The following is a 20176-nucleotide window of genomic DNA, read 5'->3' on the forward strand; positions in this document are numbered from 1 at the left end:
AACAAATGCTATGGATAACTTGCAATAATAATAATGATAATAACAAACTAATACAGAACAGATGTTTAGATGCTACATCAGACAACTAGGTGAGGAAGAGGTAGGGGAAAAATACTGATTGGATGGAGAACAGTGAGAAAAAATGTACTAATTGAAGTGTGAAGAGATTTCCAATTCAGGATTATGCATGGAGCGATTATAGCATTCAACATTCCAGTCTCCAAATCAATGAGAGATCGCTTGATATGTGGTGCCCTGGACAAGCCAGGACGTCACAAGCACAACACCAACACACCCCACACTCCCGGTCAGGCACACCAAAGTCAGACAAAAACCCTTGTTGCCTCTCTCCAGGGGCTGATGTCCACACCAGGGGGTGGAGCCAGGCGGTTGGTCTCCGCCCACCGAGGAGTACACAGTCCTGGAGGTGGGAAAACAGAGCAGTTGAGTTTGGAGGAAAGTGAGAGGAAGTGAAGTGGTAGTAGAGCACTCTGAAGTCGGTCTGGGTGTGTGGCCCGGACGGTACAGCAAGGTTGGCAGACGGTGGTGACCGTCTGCAGGAGAGGCTAATTGGAGCAGACCGTAAGGACCGTGGACGGGTGGTGGCCCGGCGGTACCGGACCGGTACGCAAAGAGAAGCCAGCACCATCCGGCAGGGGCTTACGGACCCCGACAAGGCTAGGACTCGCCGTGAATTTGGCAAATCCGTTAGCGAAGGGAACCTCCTGGCTTTCCCAGCAATCAAGTCCCGATAGAAGGCAACAGTCCAACCGTGAGAGGGAAACACAGCCACCGCCAAGGCTACAGTTCCCAGGGCCAGAGCCTGCGGGCAAAAGGGGCTCCTTCAGCACCCATCCAAGCTGGGGGAGCGGGTTACCGGTGGGAACCCATTGGAGCCGTTTACACTACACAGGTGCAGGGAAAGGCAGTCACCATCAACCTGCCGGGAGGAGAAACACCGCAGCCGTCTGTGGGACCCGTCCATCCAGCCGTGTGTTTTACCGAGAACTGTGTCTTCATCATTGGCTGAGTGAGTACCACCGTGCCGTGCGGCACAGCGCTGCCCCCGCGACCCTGCACCTCATCAGGCCCCGCAACCCGCCTGCAATCAATCTTACCTACCCCTCACCGGGCCCCGGGACAACCAACCCCCTAACCACGGAGGGGAAAGCAAAAACTACGCTGCTCCCTGTCATCGCTCCCGGGATCCCCGTCCAGAGCAGCGGTGGTGTCACAACCTCACCACAACCGTGGGTGGCGTCACGGACAATATCAAATCCCCAAAACCAAAACCAATCCCCTTTTCACTCACGGGCGAGGAGCGCCGCTCGAGTCCCCGGGATCCGGCACGCCGCTCGAGCCACCACCGAGCAGTGGGCAAGCAGGCCGCAGCAGAGCCGGACCCGAGCAGTGGGTGAGCGCAGTGCGCCCTCCTCTGCCCGCGACAACTTGGCGTCACGAACAGGATCTTACCGCTCTGCCATCTGGTAGAGGTGCGCCTTGTGACCGCCGGAGGTGTCCGGCCGAAAATTTTGAGAAGCCGCCATCTTGGGTGCGAAAAATTTCCGCTCGAGCGTCTCCTCGAGTAGTGGAGGCGCGAAGGCCTAGACCCCGCCCCTGTAGAGGAGGAGCCGGAAAGAGACTAAGGGGGACGGAAACAAGATGTCTGCGCCCGACGGAGCCGCTGGAGGAGCGTCGGTCGCAGCCGCAGCGGCACACGTAGATGGGAACGGGCCCGCCCAGGTCCCGGCCGCGCTGGCGGGGGGGCGCCGCGGCCCCAGCTCTCGCTCAGGTGATTCCGTTCTCCTTGCCCTATGTGCCCGGAGCTGCCTGGCTGCCGCAGTACGATGGGAAACCTGACGCCTTGCAGGTCTTCCGGAAGAAGCTTTGTCCGCTACTAGAACTGTACCCCCTGACTAATAAGCAACGTGCAGCGCTAGTGCTGGGGCAGCTAACCGGCGTGGCTGAGCAGGAGGCGGAGACCTGGGCCGAGGGGGACCGATCCTCTGTAGCCACCATCTTTGAGAAGCTGCAGACTGCCTTTGAGACCCGTACTGAAGCCGAGTTGCGGATGCAGTTTTACCAATGCCGGCAACGGCCTACGGACAGTATTCGTGACTATGCCCTGCGCCTGAAAACTGCCCTCCGCACACTGAAGCTGGTGGACACCATCAACAGTGCGGACAGCAACAAAATGTTAAGCGAGCAGTTCGTGCAGGGGATGAGGTCCTCGGAGGACCGCAAACAACTTCGGCTGTGGGCCCTGGAACACCCTGATGTGGACTTTGCTGTGTTAAAGGAATGGGCCATTAAAGCTCTGCAACCCCCAGCATTGGAGGTCCCGGAGCCAGCCCCATGGCCAGTCGAGATGGCTCCCGTCGTGGTGGCCCCTGCCCTGCCAGCACCTCCAGTACCTACAGCCCCCAGCGGAACGATGGAAGAACTGGCTGCCCAGGTCCGCCGCATGGACGGAGACCTCGCCAAGATCCTCGCCGCACTTCAGCCTCCAACCAGATCCCAGCCCGCGGTGAAGATGCAGCTCGCCGACCGACCTGAGGACGTCCCCTGGATGCAGCGGAGAAGGGCCAATGACTCACGGTATGGCCCCTGAGTAGTTACAGGTGCAGTAAACCCGGCCACTACTCCCGATGGTGTCCGTTAAACGAGCAACCCCTGGGGCCACGGGCCAATCCTCAGGAGTAGAACCCCATGGCCCCCCAGACTGGCGGGACCGGTACATCGGAGCCCAGCCCATCATCCCCGTGGCCATGGACGGCATACCGGTGATGGCTCTCCTGGACACTGGATCTCAGGTAACCACCATACCATACACACTGTACCAACGGTATTGGGGGACGGACGAACTCGCCCCCCCCGATGGTAGCATGACATTGCTTGCTGCTGACGGGCTCCCATTGACCCAAGTGGGGTACAAACAAGTGGCCATGACTGTAGGACGAGCTGAACTGCAACACCAGGGAATGATTGTGATAATGAATGAACCCAGTGATCGTGACCCGAAAGTGGTGCTGGGGACCAATGTGATGGAGCACTGCATGAGTGATGTGCTGACCCTACTGCAGCAGCTGGCCGCCACAGTGGCGGGGAGCCGACAGAGAGCAGTGCAGCGTGAGATCAAGGCCCTGATGTACCGTCAGCATGTGAACTCAACAGGGGGAGAGATTGGGGGAGTGAGAGTGATGGATGCGGCCCCTTTGATTGTGCCTCCCAGGAGTGAAATGATGATTTGGTGTAGGGCAGCGGTAGGTCCCCAAGGGCGGGACTATCCCGCCATGGTAGAGCCCATGCCCTCTGAACACTGGCCCACTGTGATGGCCGCCAGAAGGGTGGTAGACGTCAAGAAGGGGAGAGCGCCTGTGAGAGTGCTGAACTGTGGGGAAGGAGAGGTTAGGCTTCCCCGGTACGCTATCCTTGCCAAACTGCTCACTCTAGATCCCCACACCATCCATGAGGCCATTCCCCCGATCTCACCGCCTACTGCCAGTCCTCATCCATCCCTGGGGGAGTTAGATGAGTGGTGCCGAGAGCTACACGTGGGCACTGACGATACCCCTCCACACCACAAAGAAGGGGTATACTGGGTGGTACGAGAATATGAGCGAGTTTTTAGCAAACACCCTCTGGATTTTGGGCAGATTACAGGGGTCCAACACCACATCCCCACCGGGGAACACTCCCCTATTAAAGAGAGGTATAGGCCTATTCCTCCCGCACACTACCAATGCGCCAAAGACATGTTGAGGAACATGAAAGAGGCAGGGGTTATTAGAGACAGTTGTAGTCCCTGGGCTGCCCCGTGGGTGCTGGTTAAGAAGAAGGACGGCACCATGCAGATGTGTGTGGATTACCGGAAGATTAACCAGATAACGCATAAGGATGCTTACCCTCTGCCCCGTATTGAAGAGTCCCTGGCCGCGCTGAGAACCGCGAACCACTTCTCTACCCTTGACCTCACCAGCGGGTACTGGCAGGTGGCCGTGGCGCCCGAAGACCGAGAGAAAACTGCCTTCACCTCTGCTATGGGACTCTGTGAATTCAACAGTATGCCGTTCGGGCTGTGCAACGCTCCCGGAACTTTCCAGCGGTTGATGGAATGTTGTCTGGGACACCTAAATTTCGAGACCGTCTTGCTGTACTTGGATGATGTGATTGTGTACTCACAGACGTACGAGGCTCACCTAGAGCACCTGTCCGAGGTGTTCGTATCCCTTGCCAAGTATGGGATGAAGTTAAAGCCCTCCAAGTGTCATCTGCTGAAGCCCAGAGTGCAGTACCTTGGGCATGTGGTGGGTGCAGAAGGTGTCGCCCCTGACCCTGAGAAGATCACTGCCATCCAAGACTGGCCGAGACCAACCACGGTGAGGGAAGTAAGGCAGTTTCTGGGTCTGGTGGGGTACTACCATCGCTTCATCAAGGGATACACGAAGATGGCTGCCCTCATGCAAGACCTCCTCGTGGGACAGACCAAAGGTGGTAGACCCCTCGGGGCCCCACTGGTGTGGGAAGAAAGGCATGAGGAATCCTTCCGCCAGCTGAAAGCGGCCTTGACCGGAGAGGAGATCCTAGCGTACCCTGATTACAGCCACCCCTTCATCCTCTACACCGATGCTAGCAATGTGGGCTTGGGGGCAGTCCTATCCCAGGTCCAAGACGGAAAGGAAAAAGTGATTGCTTATGCTAGCCGAAAGCTCCGACCGACCGAAAGGAACCCTGAGAACTACAGCTCTTTCAAGCTTGAGCTCCTGGCGCTGGTGTGGGCTATCACCAAGCGGTTCCGCCATTACCTGGCAGCAGCGAAATTCACCGCTTTCACGGATAATAACCCGCTGACCCACCTGGACACAGCCAAGCTGGGCGCGTTGGGTAGCCAGGCTAGCCAACTACGATTTCACCATCAAATACAGGGCTGGCCGTGCCAACGTTAATGCTGATGCACTCTCTCAGATGCCACACCCGTCGGAAGAAGGGTCCAAGGATGACGACCTCGAAGAGATTGAGTTGCCTGCATTACACCAGCCGCCAACTGAGAAGGTGCATGTCCATCAACAACGGGTGAACCTGGACCCGCTGCCCAGTAAGGAGTGGCAGGAAGCTCAGGACCAGGCGCCCGCTGTCCGCCTAGTCAAGATCCTGGTGGAACAAGGCGCTGCTGGGATAGACCCTGCCGCTCCGGCCAAAGCCCAGCACCTGTGGCGAGAACGGACCCGGCTGTACCTACACCAGGGGATGTTGTATCGTGAGCTGATTAACCCAAAGACCCATGAGAAGATCCGCCAGTTGGTGATTCCCCAAGCTAACGTGCCCACCGTCCTGCAAGCATACAATGATGGTGCTGGACACTTCGGATGGAAGAAGCTAGAGATGCTGTTGAGAGAGCGGTTCTATTGGAGTGGAATGCGGGAATCTGTAGAGGCCTGGTGCCGAGAATGTGGCCCTTGCGCGCTGAGGAGGAAAGATGAAGCCAGGCAAAAGGCGCCCCTACAACCGATCATTACGCATCAACCGCTGGAGCTGGTTGCCCTGGACCATGAAAAGCTCAGCCCCAGCCGAAGTGGGTACACCTGCTCTCTGACCATTGTCGACCACTATTCAAGGTTCATGGTGGTTGTCCCTGTCAAAGACCTAACCAGCCGTACCGCCGCTAGAGCGTTCCAGGCTTATTTCTGCCGACCACATGGGTACCCTGAGAAGGTGCTTACTGACCAAGGCCCGGCTTTTGAAGCGGAGGTGTTCCAAGAATTTTGCCAGTTGTACGGCTGCAAGAAAATCCGGACCACGCCTTACCATGCCCAAACCAACAGCATGTGTGAACAGATGAACCACCTGGTCCTGGGCCTCCTTAAGACGTTGTCGCTAGAAGAGCGGAACCTGTGGCCGGAGAAGCTACCTGACCTGGTCGATATGTATAACAACATCCCATCCAGCTCAACGAAGTGCACCCCAGCATACCTGATGAGGGCTCGCCCCAGCCGGCTACCAGTGGATTTGGAAATGGGGTTGGAAGCCCCAGAAGCGCTCCCCTCGACAGCTGAATGGGACACTCAGCGGAGGATGCAGTACCGACAGGTCCAGGAATATGTTGAAAGGAACTTGAGCCGAAGTCGGGACCAACAGGAGCAGCGCTTCAACCAGAAGGCGTCTGCTGGCCCATTCCAGCCTGGAGATGTAGTGCTGAAGCGAAAAAGGAGGACCCACAAGCTGGATGATCAATGGGAACAAACCCCATATGTCATACAGCCCACAGGATGGGAGGATGGGAAGGCTTATCAGATCAGCCGTGACCAAGGAGGAACGCTGTCCACGGTTTCCCGGGACCATCTTAAAAGGTGCCTACCGGCATTGAGGGTAGTGGCTGAAGCTCCGGTTCCCAGACAGGCGGAGAAAGCAAAAGAGGTAATCCACACCGTGATGGGTGATTTTCCAGCAGACTGGCCTACACAAGACGGCGCGGTGATTCTTCCAGTGATTCTGTTCCCACAACCCGTGGATGAGGAAGTGATGGAAGTGGTCAACCATGAGCCAGTGCCCAGGGATGAACCTGTACCCAGCTCCCCTATGCCTCCGCCTGCCCCACACGATAGCAGGGAAGAGGAACTGATTGTTCCCTCTCCCCCACTGCCAGTCACCACTGAAACCGGACCCCGCCCGGAGGTCCACTCGTCCCAACCTAGGTAGACCCCCACTTAGGTACAGGGAAACTACTATTTAGAAGGGGGGAACTTTGTGTGTTGAAAGTAACGTTTAAAGTTTCTGTGAATGATAAGTGAATGATTCCCGAGAATGTTACCTGATTGACCAACCTTGATTAGAACCGGTCGTTGCCGGCAACTGGTCCCCGTTGGGACCCCTTTACACAAATGCGTAGGAACTACTTCGGACAAGCCCGCGAACTAGCAGGGCAACCACGAACTTGTGGTTTGTAAATAAAAATGTTTTGTTGGCTTCCTCGTTCCTGCGGTTTCATACATAGCGATGTGTGCTGCCGCAGGAACGACGAACAACCTGCGTCCTGCAACAGCAACGATATTTGGGATTAGAACGACGTGTCGACGATCAACGATTAGGTGAGTAATTTTGATCGTTAGCGGTCGTTCGTGCGTTTCACACGCAGCAACGTCGCTAACGAGGCCGAATCTGCGTCACGAATTCCGTAACCCCAGCGACATCTCTTTAGCGATGACGTTGCGTGTAGCCCCCTATAGATTTTCAGATTCAGAATCTCACTGACAACATTATGCTTCTCTCAGGTGAGGTAGCAAAACGTTAAGCTGTTATGTCTTCCAGATATAAAGCACAGAGGAAGTATAAGTGTCTGTGTTCTGTATGTTTTGCACCACTGTGCACTGACTTCCTGCCAACATAGTACAGTAATAATCCCCAGTGTCTCCAACTTCCACTTTGCTGATGGACAGGACAGCTGATCCTCCTGTTATGGATCCAGTAAATCGATCTGATGTCCATGAAGGTCGATAATTTTGATTACTAGTACCGCTACTACCCACTACCAGTTTAGGGACACTTCCGAGGATTTGATAAATCCAAAATGGATAATTTCCTCCACCGACATTGCCGGTACTTAGACTACAGGTAAAGCGGATGCTCACACCTGGAGAGACGGATATTGGACCATCCTGGATCACAGTAACCTGTGCCGAGGAATCTGAAATTAAAAAAGTCATAAAGAAATTAGGCAGATTAAAGGGAAATCAAAATCAAAATGAACATTAAGCGCAAAATATATCTGCTAACTTACATGATAGATAAACTGTAAAAAGGAGGATAACAGCCCAGTACATGATAAAGCTGAGTTGTGGGAAATTTAGTGACGATGAATGATTGAAAGGTCCCAGATCACCCATCATAAATATGCACAGCATGCAAATCAGAGTCACTTCCATTGGTCGGTGTTATATATCCTCCCGTAATTTTTTCTGTCACTAGGTAAAAACAGAGACACAAAACAGGAAATTCTGCTGTTCATAACTTTCAGATTACATTTTGCAATGCAATCAAAAGATTTATTGACTAAAACTGCACATAGAATACAAGGGAACTGGTTTATATACACTGATGAAAACAATGTTTTGAACTTTTGACTTTCAGGCTCCATATCTCACTACAGCTTTGAATGTGACACTACCTTTATTTTATAGACAATCACCTTGGCAATCTCATATAGAAATTTCAATGGCAACTATTTAGCATATGATTAGTTATGCAGATTCTTGTCATGTGACTGCATTGTTATTGTTTTGCTCCTAAAAATGTAAATTTACATTTTATTATCTTGTTATTGTTTTCTTAATTCCGCCTTTGGCTTTCAACACTAATCTGAATACTTCTGGGCATGCTCTTGATTAGATTCAAGCATGTCTTGACCAAAATATGATCCTAGGTATCTTCTACACGGTTCCAATTTTGGCACATACTGGTGGACTCACTTGGGGCAGAAGAGGAATCCGGCAACAACATCCATTTCAATAAAAAATAGAATATTTTATTTATTCCATTAAAAATTCCATGATAAAATAAAGGCTAAATAGGCAGAGAGTGCAGGCTGAAGGGCAGAAGGAGGTAACCCTTGCAGAAGATTTGAGTGGCAGTGAGACGACTCCAGAGGATACTGGAACAGGTAGTCCACAAGTCCCACAACCCTGCACCATCTAGCAAACCCCCCACACCGTCCAGCAAGACCCGCATGACGCCCAAGATCCTCATACCATCCAGATAGACCCCGCACCGTCCACCAATACCCTCCAGACCTACGAGACCCCCGCTATGCCTGTCAACACCCCAAGACCCCTGCTAAGCCTGTCGAGACCCCAAAACCCCCGTTATCCCTATCAAGACCCATGCTATGCCTGTCAAAACCCCGACTTCGCCTCTCAAGCTCCCCAGACCGGACTATGTGGTCAAGCCTCAGACGTCACTAGTCAAACCAGCCACATGTGGGTGACCCGACTTCGCCAGGCTGTTGCCTCCTGCTCGGCCGTGCGGTACTTAATATAAAGTATTGATAGTGGTTGGTGTGACGACATGGACTCTCATGGGTTAAAGTTTCTTAACATTCAGCCAGACTATTGTTCTTATGTGTGATAAGTCATGTTTGATTAGCTATTGCTCTCCAGACTTTTCCAGTAATCATTGTTTTGTAGTTGTGTATTGATAATGTAATTACTTTAGTAGCCATTGTCTAGTCGGTGACTTGCCGACTCCATGTAGATATACTGAGTCTTTCTATGCACATCATTTAAATGAACATTATCCATGCAGCTTGAAATTCATCCAATGGGAGAAGCAATCTTGTCCAACCAATCGATGAGGACGCAGTGTATCCTAAGGGAAGGTTATGGCTATAAAAGGGACTTCTTTAAGCCACCAGGTTGATGAAGGTTGATGGATGCTGATGGATCCAGTCTAAGCTCTTTGGAGATGACTAGAGGATCAGGATATCTTATGGCTTCAATCTAGGGACCCCGGTTCCGGTTGGAGACCATATCCACAGCCTAGGGATTTCGATCCCGGCTGCCAGGATTAGATCATCATACCAGGACTACCTAAGGAGGACACTCAGACTTTGCAGACCTCACACAGCTTCCTAAATCTGGCGTTATTCCAGTCACGGTGGGTGCCTGCCAAAAGCGGGGTGCTGCTGGATTGGAGTGAGTAGCCCTGGAACCTGTGAGGCATGGACATTCTAAATCCCTGGTGAGCCAGCGGAAGGGTGAGACTCTGTTGCCTGTTACATTTGTGTGTTTTGCTGGTTATGTGTTATGTGCCGTTAATTGTTTGGGGATCCAATAAAGTCTAATTATTGTGGTTCCCTCACCCTGTGTTGACTGAGTAGTGTTACGCCCACGGTTAAGGAGGCCGGCGTTCAGTTGGGATGAGCCCTGAGCCACGCTGTCTTTCTAAAGGCGGCGGGTTTTAGTGGACGAGAGCACCCACTGAGCCCCGTGTCTCCACAATTGGTGGCAGCAGTGGGATACTACTCAGCCTGGTTTACCCAGGGGAGCTGCAGCGGACTGGTGTTTTCGGACACCGTCCAGGGCTCAACAACCAGGGAGGCACATAAGCATACCCAGCAGGCCATAGGGGAGGCATTCAGGTTTTGGATGCTGCCATGTCCAACCCCACCAGCTCAGCAATGGGACAAGGACAAGAGAGGAGTTACGACCGCTGCAGTAAATGGATGCTACAGGATCTGTGCCAGAGGCGAAAGATTATCTACTGGAACGCTGAGATTCGGTCAGACTTGATCCAGAAATTAGTCCGTTGGGATGCCCAGAAAGATGCAGAGGACGATGAGGATCCCGCCGATATTGACCCAGAGGATTTAAACTATGTGCCACATCATGGATCTAGTGACAATCGGGAATCATCTTTGTCCAAAATGGCCCAAGCCACAGCGTTGTTGGATACATTGGGGCCTAGATCCTCAAGAGAAGAGAGGGCTTATGTTCTGGAATATGTTTATGGGATTCCAGCTGCAGTACTGCTAACACCAGCCGGTTGAGAAGGATGGTCCCGCTACCCAGCAGAATCTGCCCGAAAACAAAGGACTACAAACAGGGCCTGTGACTCGCCCAATCTATGGCGCTGTTATACATGTGGGCGCCATGGACATATAGATAAAGATTGTCTCCAAAACCGAGGCCGCATGCTTGCAGCCCATCTACCAGCTCAGCCGGTCAAGAGCCAGGGACTACGAGACACTGGTTCCTCCATTACCCTGGTAAGCCCAGTTATTGTTTCCCCAGAAGACCCTGTACCAGATTCCCAATTATCCATCTCCCTGGCTGAGGGCCAGCGCTCAGACATTCCTCTGGCATGTGTGCAGTTGGACCTAAGGACTGACCAGGGAGAGGTTGAGGTGGAGCTTGTGGACAGCCTCCCCACACCTGGTATTTTGGGGACCAACCAGGAAGTGATCGATGTGGGGATTGTGAACAGCCTCCCCATACCTGTCATTGTGGAGACTGACCAGAGCAAGGCTGATGTGGAGCTTATGGACACCGTCCCTACACCAGTTACTTTGGGGTCTGACCAGGAAGAGGTCCATACGGAGTTTATGGACAGCCTCCCCACACCTGTTGTTTCGGGGACTAGCCAGGAGGAAGTTGAAGTGGGGTTCATAGATGGCCCCACCAAGCCTGTTGTTTCGGATACCACTCAAAGGGAAGTGAAAGTGGGGCTTGTGAATTGCCTGCTCACACCAGTCATTTTGGAGAATGACCTAGGACAAGGACTATCCAGTCAGTTTGAAGCAGCCATCACCCACTTTCAAGCAAAGCAGGACCCTGATGTGGATCTTTCTAACATATTTTCCAGGGATGGTTTGCATTCCCGGTCTCCATCATCCACTTCTGAGCCAAGAACCGTGAGTAAGCCTAACCACACTGTGGCTATTGACTGGGGGAGGATTGATAGTGGGAGATTTGTGCAGGCCCAACTCATGGACCCCACCTTAGTGCTTGTCCACAATATGGCTGCTCAACTTGGGGGAGGTAATCAGGGGGAGGTGTATAGATGCAAGCCTCTGTTGCTGAGCTCACCATTAAAAAGGACAATGCCATTAAGAGGAGAAGGATGATCGGAAGCCTATGATGTCTGGCTAAAGGTACTGTCACACATAACGAGATCGCTAGCGAGATCGCAGCTGAGTCACCGTTTTGGTGACGCAGTAGCGAACCCGTTAGCGATCTCGTTATGTGTGACACTTACCAGCGATCAGGCCCCTGCTGTGAGATCGCTAGTCGTTGCTGAATGGTCCAGGTCATTTTCTTCAAAGGCGATGTCCTGCTGGGCAGGACACATCGCTGTGTTTGACACTGTGTGACAGGGTCACAGTGACTGCTGAGATCGTTATACAGGTCGCTACTGCGACCTGTATTGTTCCTGCATCGCTGGTAAGATCTGACTTTGTGACATCTCACCTGCGACCTCCCAGCGACTTAACTCCGATCCCTATCAGGTCGCATCATTTTCGGGATCGCTGGTAAGTCATTGTGTGTGACTGGGCCTTAATATTAAGAAGGGGGAGGAATGTGACGACATGGACTCTCATGGGTTAAAGTTTCTTAACATTCAGCCAGACTATTGTTCTTATGTGTGCTAAGTCATGTTTGCTTAGCTATTGCTCTCCAGACTTTTCCAGTAATCATTGTATTGTAGTTGTGTATTGATAATGTAATTACCTTAGTAGCCATTGTCTAGTCGGTGACTTGCCGACTCCATGTAGATATACTGAGTCTTTCTATGCACATCATTTAGGCCCCTTTCACACGTCAGTGATTCTGGTACGTTTGTGCTTTTTTTTAAACGTAACAGAATCACTGACATACGCAGACCCATTATAATGAATGGGTCTGCTCACACGTCAGTGATTTTTCACTGCACGTGTCTCCGTGCAGCGTACCCGCGTGTGCGTGATTGCTGCACGGAGACATGTCCATTTTTTTCTGGCATCACTGATGTTCCACGGACCACGCAGTGGTGTGGTCCGTGAAACACGTGCCAGAAAAAAACGTGCATTTAAAATAATAAACATTTTAACTCCCCCGGCGTCTAGCGATGTCCTCTGCAGCCTGTTCAGCCGGCTGCTTCTAAGCCGGCTGATTACTGTCGCGCATATTCATTATGCGCGACACAGCCAACCCGGAAGCAGCTGCTGCAGGGGTCACCGCCGGCCGGATGCTGCACCGCGGGAGGATTCAGCACCATGGAGAGCGGGAGCGGGCGCAGGTGAGTTGATTTCTAAGTGCAATCACGGGCCACGGAGAACGGAGCCCGGATTGCACTTAGACAACCCACGTGTGCCGTGATTTTCGGCACACGCAGGGACATGTGCGTGTTTTACACGCCAGTGAAAAACATCTGTGTTTTTCACTGACGTGTGAAACGGGCCTTAAATGAACATTATTCATGCAGCTTGAAATTCATCCAATGGGAGAAGCAATCTTGTCCAACCAATCGATGAGGACGCAGTGTATCCTAAGGGAAGGTTATGGCTATAAAAGGGACTTCTTTAAGCCACCAGGTTGATGAAGGTTGATGGATGCTGATGGATCCAGTCTAAGCTCTTTGGAGCTGACTAGAGGATCAGGATATCTTATGGCTTCAATCTAGGGACCCCGGTTCCGGTTGGAGACCATATCCACAGCCTAGGGATTTCGATCCCGGCTGCCAGGATTAGATCATCATACCAGGACTACCTAAGGAGGACAATCAGGTTGGGACAATCCGGTCACCTGGCTACAGACTTTGCAGACCTCACACAGCTTCCTAAATCTGGTGTTATTTCAGTCACGGTGGGTGCCTGCCAAAAGCGGGGTGCTGCTGGATTGGAGTGAGTAGCCCTGGAACCTGTGAGGCATGGACATTCTAAATCCCTGGTGAGCCAGCGGAAGGGTGAGACTCTGTTGCCTGTTACATTTGTGTGTTTTGCTGGTTATGTGTTATGTGCCGTTAATTGTTTGGGGATCCAATAAAGTCTAATTATTGTGGTTCCCTCACCCTGTGTTGACTGAGTAGTGTTACGCCCACGGTTAAGGAGGCCGGCGTTCAGTTGGGATGAGCCCTGAGCCACGCTGTCTTTCTAAAGGCGGCGGGTTTTAGTGGACGAGAGCACCCAATGAGCCCCGTGTCTCCACAGTTGGAGCCTATTGTACTGTGCAAGTCAGTGACCGTAACCCATAGAGACGGGAAGTATAGGGTCTGGGGACTATGAATAGAGGCCCTGACATTTCTATACTGTTTACTGTGGCGCCCTGGACAAGCCAGGTCGTCACAGAACAACACCAACACACCCCACACTCCAGGTCAGGCACACCAAAGTCAGACAAAAACCCTTGTTGCCTTCCTCCAGGGGCTGATGTCCACACCAGGGGGTGGAACCAGGCGGTTGGTCTCCGCCCACCAAGGAGTTCACAGTCCTGGAGGCGGGAAATCAGTCAGATAGAGTTTGGAGGAGAAAGTGAGAGTTCGGAGTTGAGTTGGAGAGGAGAAAGTGGAAGGAGGTGAAGTAGTAGTTGAGCAGACTGAAGTTGGTCCGGGTGTGTGGCCCGGACGGAGCAGCAAGGTTGGCAGACGGTGGTGACCGTCTGCAGGAGAGGCCGATTGGAGCAGACCGTAAGGACCGTGGACGGGCGGTGGCCCGGCGGTACCGGACCGGTATGCAAAGAGAAGCCAGCACCATCCGGCAGGGGTTTACGGACCGTGACAAGGCTAGGAGTCGCCGTGAATTTGTCAAATCCGTTAGCGAAGGGAACCTCCTGGGTTTCCCAGCAGCCAAGTCCCGACAGAAGGCAACAGTTCAACCAAGAGAGGGAAACACAGCCACCGCCAAGGCTACCATTCCCAGGGCCAGAGCCTGCGGGAAAAAGGGGCTCCTTCAGCTCCCATCCAAGCTGAGGAGCGGGTTACCGGTGGGAACCCATTGGAACCGTTTACAGTACATAGGTGCAGGGAAAGGCAGTCACCATCAACCTGCCGGGAGCAGAAACACTGCAGCCGTCTGTGGGACCCGTCCATCCAGCCGTGTGTTTTACCGAGAACTGTGTCTTCATCATTGGCTGAGTGAGTACCACCATGCTGTGCGGCACAGCGCTGCCCCTGCGACCCTGCACCTCACCAGGCCCCGCAACCCGCCTGCCATCCATCCCTACCTACCCCCTCACCGGGCCCCGGGACAATCAACCCCCTACCCACGGAGGGGAGAAACAACAACCAAGCTGCTCCCTGTCATCGCTCCTGGGATCCCCGTCCAGAGCAGCGGTGGTGTCACAACTTCACCACAACCGTGGTGGAGGAACGCCGCTCGAGTCCCCGGGATCCGGCCCACCGCTCGAGCCACCACCGAGCAGCAGCCGCAGCAGCAGCAGCCAGACCCGAGCAATGGGAGAGCGCAGCGTCACCTCCTCCGCCCGCGACAACTCAACACAAGAGTTAATGCGTTTATCTGTTGCTCCTGTGAGGTTTATTGTTACTTTCTAGTGTAACCAGAAATTGAACTATTTTTCCCTTGTGATAACCTTCCCTTGCCTTCAGTTTCCCTATCCCTGTCAGTAAATTAATAAATTGAGTTACTACTGTTCCTCCTTCTCTGTGTGCTGCATTTTGACCGTCCTCTTTACAAGTGCACCCCCCAAAACTTGGTAATGTTTGTTTTGGCTCGTTTTCTGCCTCCAATGCTAGCCGCTTTGGAAAAATGCAGCTCTGGTAAAAAAAAAAAAATATTTCTCTCCCATCTTTCATGATCAAGCATATGAGATGAGAGAGAAATGTCCTCCCCTGCTTTGGCCAAAGTTACCACCCGGTCCCCCTCCCCCTCATCTAAAATGGCTCTTCCCAGCCTGAGAATACCAGACCACAGCTGTCTGCTTTACCTTGGCTTGTGATTCAATTTGAGGGGAACCTCACGTTTTTTTTTTTAAATTATTTATTTATAAATATTTTTTTAAAAAACAGCGTGGGGTGACCACCGTTTTGGATTAACAGCCAAGGTGAAGCTGCCAGCTGTGGTCTGCCGGCTTCAGCTGTCTGCTTTACCCTAGCTGGCTATCAAAAATGAAAGGTGTACCGCCCCCGTGCCAGCGGCCGAGCCGCTCGGATCCAGAACCACAGTGGCTCAAGGGGTCTCCGGACCCGTTGGTTCGTGCGGACACTCGAGTTTGAAAAGGGGAATATGTACAGGGGCGTTAGTAGTTCGTGACACCACCCACGGTGCATGGTAAGGTGGGATACCACCGCTGCTGTTGGGGAAAGGGGAAGCCAGGTGGCGATGGTACGGCAGCAAGGTGTTTAACCCCTCCGTGGGTATGGAGTTTGTTCCCCGGGGCCCGGTGTTGGTGGTGCAGGAGTGGGGTGCCGTTGGGAAAAGAAAGGGTTTCTGCGTACTCACTCAGTCCAAGAATACTGACACCGACAGCGTGTAAACCAGAATTCTGAGCACCGCTGCAGCCAGGTGGGAGCACGCTTGGGTCCATGCCCTTGGTGTTGCTTGTTTGCCTGTGGTCTTTTCCGTGGCACCTTGTTCACTGTTTGGACCCTGTAATGTGGAACTAGTCTGGTCCCGCTCACCCGTATGGCTAACGGAGTGAGCTTGCTCTCAGGGTTCACACTTTGGATTTGGTGGACTGTGTCAGGGAAAGTCCTATCCCATCGGTGCGCTAGTACCCCGATTTTGGAGTGGGTGAGGGATGACTCTTGAAGGGTTAACGCTACCGTCAGATGGACAGAAGTGGACAAACCACAGAACGGGGACCCCCAGAGCTCTATAACACAGGGACCCACTTACCAGAGACAGGTGCAGGGGAAGAAGGTACCAGAGAAACCGTACTGGCACTGGGACTAAGGGGACCTGGAGGCGAAACCATCCGGCGTCAGGCAACCAGACAACATCTACCAGCAGTGAGTAAACCAGTTGCACTGAATACCTGTGTGGGCTACTTTCTTCCGACGCCCACTGCACCATACACCTGCTGGGGCAAAACCCTACTTGCGGAGGGACTACCATACTAGCAGCCAATACCATCAGTCCCAGAAAAGACATTCTGCAGCGGCGGCTCCCTAAACTTAGCCGCAACATCGCAAGTGGCGTCACGTATAAACTTTATTCAATAATCCCCTGTAAATATCCCCATTACAAAAAGGGCCGAGTGCACGGAACCGGGTAACAGCCACCACCGTGACATTCCCAAGACTTACACTGCCCGGAACCGAGTACCCCTTGTTCCCGGGTGCTACACTTGTACAGGGCGTCGTTCACACATGTAGGTGCACAGTGTTTGGCTTACAGCCTTTTGATGATGCCCAATCTATTCGATTAGGTGGACTGCCCAGCACTATATAAGTGCAACACACAGGAACGGAAGCCCTAGTTTACTAGGCCTACATTGATGGGCCTGGCTGCATCCTGTATAAAGATATAAGTGCAAACAGTTATATAAAATATATATGAGATATTAGTTGATTTTTTTTGCCAGCATACGGATGCCTGCAAGCCACCGTCAAGGGTCCTCATGTCTTGCAGTGTCCTATACTAATAAATTAATGCAAAAGCTTTAATGTTGGTTTGCAGGCATCCATATTCTGGCCAAAATATCAACTAATGTCTCATATATATTTTCTATATATTTTTTGCACTTATATCTTTATACAGGATGCAGCCAGGCCCATCAATGTAGGCCTTGTAAACGAGGGTTTCCATTCTTGTGTGGTGCACTTATATAGTGCTGGGCAGCCCGCCTAGTCTAATAGTATGGGCGTCACCAAGAGGCTGTAAGCCAGACACTGTACACCTACATGTGTGAACGGCGTCCTATACAAGTCATTTGTGTGCAATATTAATACTAAGCAATCACCACCTCCATGGATTGGCAGTGTGTGAGTGGTTGCTCCATCAGTGTTTTGTATCTGTTGCCTCCATCTTTATTAAGGGGTTTTGCTGCATCTTGTTAGTGCATTTGTTTCTCTGGCCTGAACAGTCAGCCTGTCAGCATTTTCAGATGACAGGCGGATGCACCTATTAGTTAATATGTCCCCGGCGGCACTAAAAATCCGCGGAATCAACTTATAAAAGGAGAGAGTAGTGACTGCAGCATGAGAGCCTCAGGTTTTCCTCATCTCTGCGCAAAAAATAAAAAATAAAGATGCACTCATACAACTGGAAAAAAGTCCAAATGCACTTCTAGTGACTAAATATATAAAGGACTTGTTGGTATTCTAGCCTTCAGAATGGGTTGGAGAAGTTTCCCCTACATGGTTCATGAATTTTCATTTTCATTGGCAAAGGTGTCCAAGCAGGTAAAAAAAAGTTCAGAAACCCCTGCTTCAATCTTTTTAAAGCTTTGGGACTGCCTGATGCCGTAAGCCATCACAGGAGGAACTGCCGTCCAACTTAGCTGGAGCAAAATCGGAGTCAGATACCTGAAGGTCCAGTTGTACCTTAAATATTGGCCTATAATCAGGGGCTCCTTGTTGTTGGCCAGAGAATTCCCACTCCTAAATGTAAATGACATGCCTGCATCGGGGCCGTGGGGTTACTCGTACCGGGCCGTAGTTCAGTTTCTGTGGTTGCTGCGGTGGCAAGGCCCGGTTCCGTGACCCCGGGCGGTGTCGTTGTAATAAGGGGATTATGATAGTTATTCGTGATGCCACCTATGGTACTCGGCCAGGGATAGCCGACGTTGTGGGAGGGGATCACTGGGGCAAATGGTGAAGCAGCTTGGTTAGTATAGCTCTCCACAGGTAGAGATGGACCCCAGGGCGAATGAGAGTAGTAGTCTTTGTGATTGATAGAGAGACTTAACATTGGGGTACAGGACAGAGGACGCCGGTAATAACTGGGCAACACAAGGGCCGTAGTTTCCTTTACCTTTTACTTGGTAGTTGATGGTACAGGCCCAGGAGACTGGTGCAGCAGGTAATGGAGGTCCGGTCAGCCTGGAAGCAATTGAGGGGATCCACCTAGCCAGGTGGGTTCAGAGGCCTTCCTGCTTGCATTGTGATGTGTGGGTCCCTGCGGTTTGAAGCTACACTGAGACCCTCTTCCTTGTGTAGGTTCTAGTTCTCATCCTTATGGCAGGCAGCGCGAGTCCTTTACTGGTGCCGCTCTTTTATCACGGCTCCTGGCTCTATTATGCTGCTGTGCCCCAGGCACTCTGTGTGCCAGGAGACTTGCAATCTTCTGCCCTTCAGATTCTGATGCGGGGGCTTTAGTACCCACGCAGCCTCGGACTTCGATGTCCAGTTCAATGCGCTCGGCCCTGAGGGAGCTATTGCTCAGCTCTCTTCTCAGCGACTGTCTTCTCACTACTTCTGACTTGTTCTGATCAGTATCACTTTCTGTCTGTGTGTGTGTTCCGAACTCCTCCTCCAGGCCAGAATCCATATCCTCAAACCGGGTTCTTGAGCTCCCCTTTCTGGTCCGGAGTAGCAAGTGTTCAGTGCCATGTACCTAGCGTGGGAAACACCCCTTTGCTTCCAGGCATAATGTCACCCCCTGTGAGGAGGGCAATGTCACTGTGGCAACCGGACACTGGGGTGCCACATAAATGTTTTCTGTGGCCCTGCTCTATGTGTGTTCAAGTGTGTATTGGAATGCCTCCTAATTTTTGGAAGCTCTCACACATAGTGCATACTCTTTACCAGTTTAGGAGGACTATTTTCAAATGGGAAAAAATCAGAAATCTCATGCAGATGATTTCTCTTTTTTCTTGACTAAAATGGAAAACTGCTGCATTTTTTTAAAGAATTAACATGTCAATGCTTTCAGTGTTTATGCAGCATTTTTTCATCATTAAAAGCAATGATAAAGTGCAAAAATTAATCAAAAACTTGGTGTGTAAACATAGCCTAAGCGGTGGAGGATGCGGTTATTCTCCCTTTTTAAATTGGCCTTATATACGTCTTTATACAGGAAAGAATGTTTCCTGACATTTTTCCTGTTAAATCCATGTTATTTTCAGTTTGGTATGTTTTATTGTCTATCCAGAAAAGTGGCATAATACTCTGATAACATTGTTACCAGCAGTGACCTGAGAGTCTGATGTGTCCCTGGTGTCTTCCCCATGCTTTTCCCATTCCATTTGAACACTTTTGCCATCCATGTCAGCAATTTTCCAGCCCCACCAGACCTCCTAGGATAGTGTGCTGGAAAAATACTTGAGTTTCCCTTTGACTTCCATTATTCTCATTACTCTACACAAGCACCCGAGGAGTCCGATTTGCTCGATTGGAGTACCGAGCATTTTAGTTCTCGCTCATCACTAATCATGACTACAGCAGCCAGTCACTCGGCTCAGTGCATGATACTTCTGACATTACCACTGCACCACACCAGCACAGTGGCGAGGAGGCAGCACTGGATCTGGCAAGCATGAGAAAAGGAGAGCCGATTATTTTCTCCAGCTACAAAATTATTCCAGACTATCACTTTAAACTAAAGTATGCAATAATGGAAGTGAGTCATTGAAGAAGTTACAAGTATATTTCTGATAACAGATCTCTTTTGAAGGAAGTGATAAGACCTGCATGAGGTTTATGATTTGGTTCATCAAGTTCCTTAATCACAGTGAGCTACACCACTAAACCACATAAGACAATAGTAAGCCGCATCATCTTCAGCTTGCACCGCTGATATTGTCAGATTGGC

The 20176-nt window shown here is 51.5% G+C and overlaps 1 protein-coding gene across 7 annotated transcripts in view; it reads right to left on the bottom strand.

Moving 5' to 3' along the window:
* Nucleotides 1-20176, bottom strand: part of LOC142249623 (immunoglobulin lambda-1 light chain-like) — a 757490-nt gene that overhangs the window by 672777 nt on the left and 64537 nt on the right. The window lies entirely within an intron of this gene.

Source organism: Anomaloglossus baeobatrachus, chromosome 1 (assembly GCF_048569485.1).
Source record: "Anomaloglossus baeobatrachus isolate aAnoBae1 chromosome 1, aAnoBae1.hap1, whole genome shotgun sequence".
Classification (NCBI taxonomy): Eukaryota; Metazoa; Chordata; class Amphibia; order Anura; family Aromobatidae; genus Anomaloglossus; species Anomaloglossus baeobatrachus.